Raw genomic sequence first — 8503 nt, 5'->3', positions numbered from 1 at the left:
ATCATGTATTGGGTTTGATTTATTTGATGATTCCAGCAGTTTATCACTTTAATAACCTCTCAAAAATTGAGATTTAAGTTAAGATTATTAAATTGTCTAATTTTGTCCCTACTGTTGTCTTCATATTATGTCTGCACCCTGTATCCACATGATTAAAAATGACCCATCCTCGCCAGACCCCGTGTGATAACGTCTCTTCATTGAATTTTAAACCCAACTTGGTGAAACACTGTTTTCCTACTTTGAAGTCCAGAGAAAGTGTATGTCATCAGTGTACACAACTCATACACAAATCACAGTTTTTTCTGTATTTTCAGAGGAAGTTACCTGTAAAAATGTTTTAATCTGCAATGTTATTTAGTGGTAGATTAAACTCACAAAAATGAGAGAAATTTATAGTGAACAGTTGATGACTGAATGTCAATGTGAGCTAGCTAGTTAGATAACGTTGTTTTAAGAACATACACATGGCTAGCTGTTATGTCCTATTTATGTATGTAGCTAGCTAGTTAGTTGATGTAAGATAACTTACCAGTAATTAAGTATCATTGCTGCTCAATAATGGGAACACTTTTTTAAAAAAGTGCTATTTATCTTTAGTCTCAGGCTAGCTGCTATTTAAAAATGGAGCCTCACTGGAAGTTAAGAACAGAGAACAGAGTAAGTTGCGCATGTGCAGATGTAATTTTATCGTTTTGGTCTTTGAAACGGTCTATACAGCTTGATTTGTTTGGTCCAATTGTTTTCAAGTATACATAGAATGGACTCTGATTTGGTTCAAGTGGTCAGCCAAGCCGTGCCTTCAGAGATTTTGATCCCTTTGGCTTGTGGTAGCCTGTGGATCATCTGTGCGGGTGTGAGCCAGTGTCAGCCTCAGACTGTGCATCCAATCGGGTCAGACTCAGAGCCATCTGGGCTCTCAAAAAAGGGGCAGTTTGTCACTACAAGCAAACCAAAGAACAAAAATCCAAATTAAAAAATTACTTCCACTCAGACTTGGTCCCATTTTCTGGAACACAGGAATCAATGAAACCTCTTTTGCTCCCCCAAAATGAGCTGATGCCCCAAGGCCATTTTCATCATCTCCATCGAGTTCCCCCAAGCTGCATCACTTCAACGTGCCAAAACAAGATTGTTGGGCTGGTTCATAATGATGGTAAAGAAAAAATATTATGGAAAATATTAATCTTGAGAGCTTGCCAACATGACTAAGGCATATGCTCACCTAGCTGATATGGATTTGGGGAGTGAATTTGAAGAGGAGTGAGGGAAACTCCTCTGAGCCCCACAAAATTGATTCTTTCAAAGAGGATGCATACAAACATGGCAAATGTCCTCCTCAACATGCATGTATTACTGTTTGAAAACTGGAAGTTACATGTATAATTTTTTCCGCCTTTGCCATATTTTTTGTATTGTTATATCCGCATTGTTTCCTTTGCTAATAATTCTGAGAGTTAATGGCTAATAAATGGTACCATAGTAGCTTGTTGTGGCCAGCTCTGTCAGGAGTCATACCACTCACAATGGAATCGAGTGTCTATCAAGAGGTCAGCACTTTTCTCTAATGGTGACATTTCACATACTGCAGCGTAAGTGCTCATATTTGGCTCAGTCATATGTTATGTCTGAGGCACCAATTTGCCGTGAGGCTTGAACATTGCCATTATTTCCCTGATGGTGGTATATTATCTTTTTATTATACGTAAGGTAGACTATGGAGGATTAGTGTCTCCAGGGGCATGTAAAGTACTTATTCAAACTGCTGATATATGCTAGATCAATGCAAGATTTCTCCTTGACTGATTATAAATAGCAACATTTGTGAAACACACTACAGAGAAATGACATCCCTGGACATTCAACAAAAGATTACATATTTATACAATACAGAAAAAATGGTGTTTTATTAATTTAGGTGTAAGTACCACAATGTGTGATAATGCTTCTGCATTAAGTCATTTGTTCCTATCCTAACATTTTTAATAGGGCTCTGGTGAAAAATGGTCAAATTTAAATGCTTTATAATGGACAAAAAGCATTTTATTAATTTTCGAGGATGTTTTGGATAGGTTTTTGGATCCCAAAATATTTTGTCTATTACAATAGACAAAATATGAACCACTCCATCTAGTTTAACTTTTTCAGGTCTGCCTTGATAAAGAAGTTTTTTATCACAAGGGACTCCCTGATTACAAATAGGTGATTTATTTATTTTTTTATGGAAGTGTTCATTTGTCAGATCAGCGTCTGTGAGATTCCGTCACATGTTCTGCTGAGTTTACTTTTTGCCATGGCCCAGCGAGAGTTTTAGTTGCAGCACTGTAGTGCTGTATTTATGTTTTTATTCCTCTGTCTGCATTGGTCCTGCCATTTAATGAACATGTGAATGTTGCCTCCGTGCCATGAGCAGTCTGCCCCCACCCACCCCCACCCCTCACTCCTGAGTTCAGAGCAGTGACTGATGGCTCACACGGCCAAACAGTTTTCTTCTCCCCTTCCATTCGATGCACCCACCACTTCAGCGAGTCGATTAGTATCTCCATTACAACCCCTGCTACAGTCCAGGACCTCCCAAGGCATACGATATGAAAGATTGTCTATAGACGGCATCATATGAATGTAACTAATAATGGGGTATGCTCAGCTTTCGTATTTATCATCCGGTGGCATTCTGTTGGAGACACCGTAGCTGAAGAATGGCTTTGCTCTCCCATTAATCAGCGTTGCGGACCTTCAGGTGTGGCGCACGCAGTCAGGGCCTCACATGTGGTGCCTGTAATGATTCACACAAAGTTGGAGCAATTAACATGTATGCATGTGATTGACAGCCATTGTTCACCCAGTAACATTTCACATACCTGTACTACATTCAAGTCAGTATACAGTCTGGCGAGCCATTGCTTCAAGCGTGGAACACAAGTGAAATTTGGATTTCTATCGCTCATTATAAAACAAACTGTGTTTATTTGTCAGGGTCAACATTTTCGAAAGTACATGACCCACAAGGATTTAAACTTGCATCACAATCAATTTCCTAGCGGGGTCCCAGTAGGCACTGGATTAGCACAATCACCTAACTAATCATACAATTAGAGATTAATTGTGACCCAGCAATTTGTTTATAGTAGTCAACGGATTGAGAGGAAGGAAATTACCCATAGGCAGGATGTCAGACAAAAAAATAATTGCAGCAGTGAACCAGTATGTGCCTGTTACACTGCATATACTGCGATATAATCTAGCACAATGTCATGTTTGATATGCACATATAAAAATTGAGAAACGCTGCTGGTCCACTGCCTCTATTGTCCACACGGAGCTTTTTCTGCAGATACTGCAGTGGCTGTTCAATGAACTGAATGAGCTTGTGTGCCAACAGGGATGCAGAAGCATTTTGTGTGAAATTATTAAAGGCTTTTATCACAATAGCCACTTTTCTCTTCACTGAATGAATAGTCAGTGTTGCACATCAATACAGTTGGGATCTATTTGAACTTCAGCTGCCCTGCAGTTGGCTATGATATTATTGCGCATGTAGCTCTGGGAAAGAGGGCTGATGACTGGGATAATGAAGTGTCATCGCTCACCAGTGACCCCTGCTGGTCAGTCTGTCACCAGCAGCCTGCTTCGTCCAGCTGCACATGGAGTGACGCCCTCTGACTCACATCTGTTCAAACTCAACTTGGGGACTGAGGTGTATAAAAGAAGCAAGAGCTTGATATCACGCGTTTTTGGAGAAGAGCATGTGCTTGCTTGCACTCTCCCAAAATTAGTTCAGCTAGAGAACACAATTGACTAAATTATGAGAGAAAGGTGGGGGAAGAAATCTTAATGAAGTGCACTGATGACACCAGTTGGCCTCACTCTCTGCTCCTGAGACACAGGATAGCTGACAGCACGTATCACTGAGGATACATGTGTTACTCCCCAATTTACAGTTTCAGTTGGCCTGGTCTGACTGGAAGTCCAAATAGGGAAAATACTATTAAAAATTATATCTGAAATCTAAAATAATTACAGTCATACAGCACCTCATAGGAAACTGTGTCTGGCCTTGACTCTGGTGATGACTGGGGTTACTTTAGCACAGGGGTGAGGATCATCTGGGCCCGGTTTTGTATAATTAATAAATTCTGCGTTAGCCGAGGGCTCCCTGGCAGGCCTCAGCTGGGGCTCCGCACAGCGAGGCCTCCCTCTGGTCCTGGCTCTGCGCTGCTGCGGCTCCACGCGGCCCAGCTAATGACTCACACCTGTGATTCATCTTCAGCCCTTCCGGAAAGCAGAGGCTGCCACTGCTCGCGCTCAGACACTGGAGACTCCACACAGGGCGAGCGCGGGATGGTGCTCTCCTCTGGCCCTCTGGGTCTGACCCGATGAGTCATCAATGGATCAATGGTGACCTATAGGCTATATAGGAGAGCAAACAAATGGCTTAATGTTTTCATATTCAACAAAAAAGTCAGTACATATTAAATGAGCGGTTTTGCATTGCATAAATATTTAGCATTTTGGCATCATTTACAATTTGCAGTCCGGTGTTCATGTTCAGTTCAGTTCAGTTCAGTTCATGAAGAAAATTTTCCAAAGGGGCGAAAAAAGAAAAGAAATACGGATCGCTGACTTGGATAAAAACTGGAATCTCCCCTGAACCCTCAAGCTGAACTGGAAAATGGTGGGAAGAAGAAGATAATAACTCAATAAACACTAATGTATTGGAGAACATAGGCCAACCGTCTTAAAGATGACAGGTCAGCTCAGGTCCTCTGATAGTAACCATCTATTACACACACTTCCCCTCCTCCAACGCACCCTCCCACAACTATTAGCTCTGCTACCACTTCAGCACTACTACAGCTGACTTATTTAACACTATCAGCCCATTAAACACTGTTACCAGCACCCCCATCACAACTACAACCTGCTCCCACACCCCGACTTCCCATTCCACATGTTAATAATACAATTACACGCACGCACGCGCACACACAAACACACACACACACCCGCACACATTCACAAATGCACACACACACAAACATATGCACACAAACACACTCAAACATATGCACATATTCACACACACACACACACACACATGCATGTACAGATATACATTCACACACCCAAACACGCACATATTCACACAGGTACATGCACATACACACACACACACATAGATGAACACACATACCCGCACACATTCACACATGCAAACACGCACATATTCACACAGGCACATGCACATACACACACACACCTGCAGACATTCATGCATACACACGCACACAACCACACCCCTACACATTAATGCACACATACAAACATGCACATAATCACATACACAAACATACATTTGGATGCACAAGCACACATACACAGGGATACATACACATACACTCAAACACACACACACACACACATGTCCACACATTCACAGGAATAGACGCAAACACACAGAGGCACATTCATACCAACTAAACAGAATATTGTCATTTTTTTATATGAAATCAACAGTCGGAATGAATTGCATGGCAAGCCCCCATACAAGGCTTAAGTATTTAAGCTTGGCAGTACACACATCTACAGCATAAGACAGCATTTTTCTTCTGCTATAAGTGGCAGAAAACTTCCAGGCATGTGCAGCAGCTCTGGAGCCCGCCATGGGCAAGTTTGGCTGCCACAGCTGTGCCTCTGCTCCCCACAATACAGTATATCCCCAGCAAGCTGTGGTAAAATCAGGTCTGAGACGGTCACATGCTCCGGCTGTGTTTCCACCCCAGAAGCAAGCTCCGAGCTGCAAACCAAGAGCCGCTGAAAAACATCAGCAGAATGCGAAGACAATAAGACCATTATTTTAATATATTATTAAAAAATTATAATTTGTTATAAATGTAATGAATGTAAAAGGGGGCCTGCTTGTATTCCCGCTATAAATGTGGAATTCAGAGCAGTGGAGACACCCTTCATAGACAGTGATGGCATAAATTAAGGATGCAGGCACAATTTGAATGTATGAAAATGACAGCTTGTAGCAGTGTGGAGATCTGCACACATCGTGCAGACCCACCAGTGGGTAAACACGAGTCGGGGACACGGTTTGATACATGAGCACCCTAATCTGCCAACAATACACACAACACAGAGGAATAACAACTTGCTCACTCGTAATTTTTGTTGTGAATGCACTTGCCCATGATTAAATGTATGGTTAGTTGATTTATATTGCCATCCTCAGTGTAACAGGTGCAGTGTAAATCAAATCTGCATAACCGTATTTTCATCTAGATTTTCTTTCAGATGTACAAGCACGCACCGAACAAACACACACACACACACACACACACACACACATGCACATGCATACACATGTGCCCACACACACAAACACATACACACACCCAGAGGGACACACAAGCATGCACACATACACAAATTAAGTTTAGTTGATTAAATAACCTGAGGGCTGTTCAAAGATTCATCTGAGTAAATCGAATCCCAGAGCATATTAAATACGAAGCCTCAATCTCACACTGCAGTCTTCAATAAAACCCACCTGTGTTCAATCAATTATGGAGCTCTCATTTGCAACTATAAATGCCTGTGCCTCTGTGTTTTTGCTAAATGCACTGCTTATTCATTGTGCTATAAATGCACTTTCTCAGTGCTTTATTAAATGTGTATCCATATGTTTTGTTGTAAATGTATTGCGTCTGCTCTTTGCTATAAATGCACTGTGTGTTTTTAAATTTATCTGTTTGTTTTGCTGTAGTAAATGCACCGATCTGTCTCTTGAGGAAGCCTGACATGCTCTTGTGATTTTGCCAAGTCTTTAAAAAATCTTTTCCAAATTTACAAATGTTTGTACACATTTATGTATGTAATATGTTTGCATTATAGTACGATATAAACTCCTCAGTGTAAGCCAAACAGTTTGCTAAATGACAAACACATATTTAAAACTTTGTTCACAAAGACATGCATGTGCTTTCCTCTAAAGACTGTAATGTCAGCTGCCGCTTCTTCTGGTCAGGGGTGTCTGCCGGATTGCTTCTATAAGGTACACAGAAAAAAAAATCAAGTAACGGTAATTGTAGCAAGCCTGATCCTTAACCAATGAAATCCAGGCATTTGAGTTACTACTGTTTGACGTTCTTACACATTGATAAGCAGACGTTTTATGGTTACAGGCAGTTGACTATGAAATTTTTAATGCAGCTGAGTAACGCAGCGTGCATACTCTGTTGCATACAGTTGAGAGCACCACTGCCACAGGTCGCGATTAAACTCACACAGACACAAGTTGGGGAGAAACATTTTGCGTACAGCTCAACAGATGAACTTGTGGGCATAGGGGGGTGGCTGGTGTGTGATGAGACACTGTCACCCCAGTCAACTGAAACCCTCCCATGCCTGGTAAACACCAGAGCCTACTGTGCATTGCCCTGTGGGGCCGCCAGCCACGGTATGCATTGGCACAGTGAATTCAATACCAAACCCGTGGGGCCCATCCACAGTGCCGTAACAGGATGAGCCCGACAGCCCAAAACTAAACTCCTGGACAGCCTAAACTCACAACTCCTTTGCAAACACAAACACTAATTTATTTTGTTGTCATCACATGACTGGGCATGTGCTCACCCAACATTTCAGCCTGTCTCCGTCTGTTTTTACTAGACAAGGAACCGAAGGTGGTTTTAAAATGGGATTACTGCATGGCCAGGCAGGACCCGTGCCGGACATAAAAGACAGTCCTCTTTGGCTGTTGCCTGCCAAGGCCTGGGAGGCCTTCGGGATCAGAAACCGCAACTGCCTCACTTACAGGCCTTCAGGGCCTTGGACAGAAACTGCCTCACTTACAGGCCTTCAGGGCCTTGGACAGAAACTGCCTCACTTACCGGCCTCCAGGGCCTTGGACAGCAGCTGCTTCACTTACAGACCTGCACACCTGGGACTGATTACAAATCAACCCAAGAGTTCTTGTTCTTTGGTCAGGTTTTCTATAAAGGCTCCAGTCTGCTGTGCTTTCAGAAATACAGACACTGTCTGTTCTGGCTCTCAGGCTTCTTCCTATTTAGGCTGTTTGAAGCGTCCCCCCCTCCCCCAGCCTCTGCACGGATAGTTTATGTTTTTGATTTGTTTTTGGTTATTCATGCTCTGTTTTTCTCAGCCCCTCTCAAATGGTAAGACCGTGGCCTCAGGCGTGTTTACCATCTTCTGTTCTTGCCTTGTCTTATCCTCTCACTGTCCCAGCATGGCGGTCAAACCCATAACTACGCCATGACAACGTTTGCTTAACCTCTCTCCGGTGTTGTTATACTACTACAGTTTGATCCATGATTCAGGCACAATACTGCTAAAGCAGCATAGTAAATGGAACCAGGTTCATAACATGGAAACTGCAGGGTCAGTTCAAGGGTGGGGCTCTACAATTATACCCTTGAGCAAGGTACTTAAGCTGAATTGTGTGAGTTAATATCCAGCTGTATAAATGGATTGTTTG

General features: G+C 42.4%; 1 long non-coding RNA gene across 1 annotated transcript; it reads right to left on the bottom strand.

The window, feature by feature from the left end:
• Positions 1 to 2207: 2207 nt before the first annotated feature.
• Positions 2208 to 4522, bottom strand: LOC135241375 (uncharacterized). The gene is made up of 2 exons (XR_010325981.1): positions 3591 to 4522; positions 2208 to 2776 (listed from the first exon to the last, which is right to left on the bottom strand). It is a non-coding gene; the product is annotated as an uncharacterized LOC135241375 (long non-coding RNA).
• Positions 4523 to 8503: the final 3981 nt, after the last annotated feature.

Source organism: Anguilla rostrata, chromosome 15, assembly GCF_018555375.3.
Source record: "Anguilla rostrata isolate EN2019 chromosome 15, ASM1855537v3, whole genome shotgun sequence".
NCBI classification, from domain to species: domain Eukaryota; kingdom Metazoa; phylum Chordata; class Actinopteri; order Anguilliformes; family Anguillidae; genus Anguilla; species Anguilla rostrata.
This window is presented reverse-complemented; position numbering and strand designations above follow the sequence as displayed.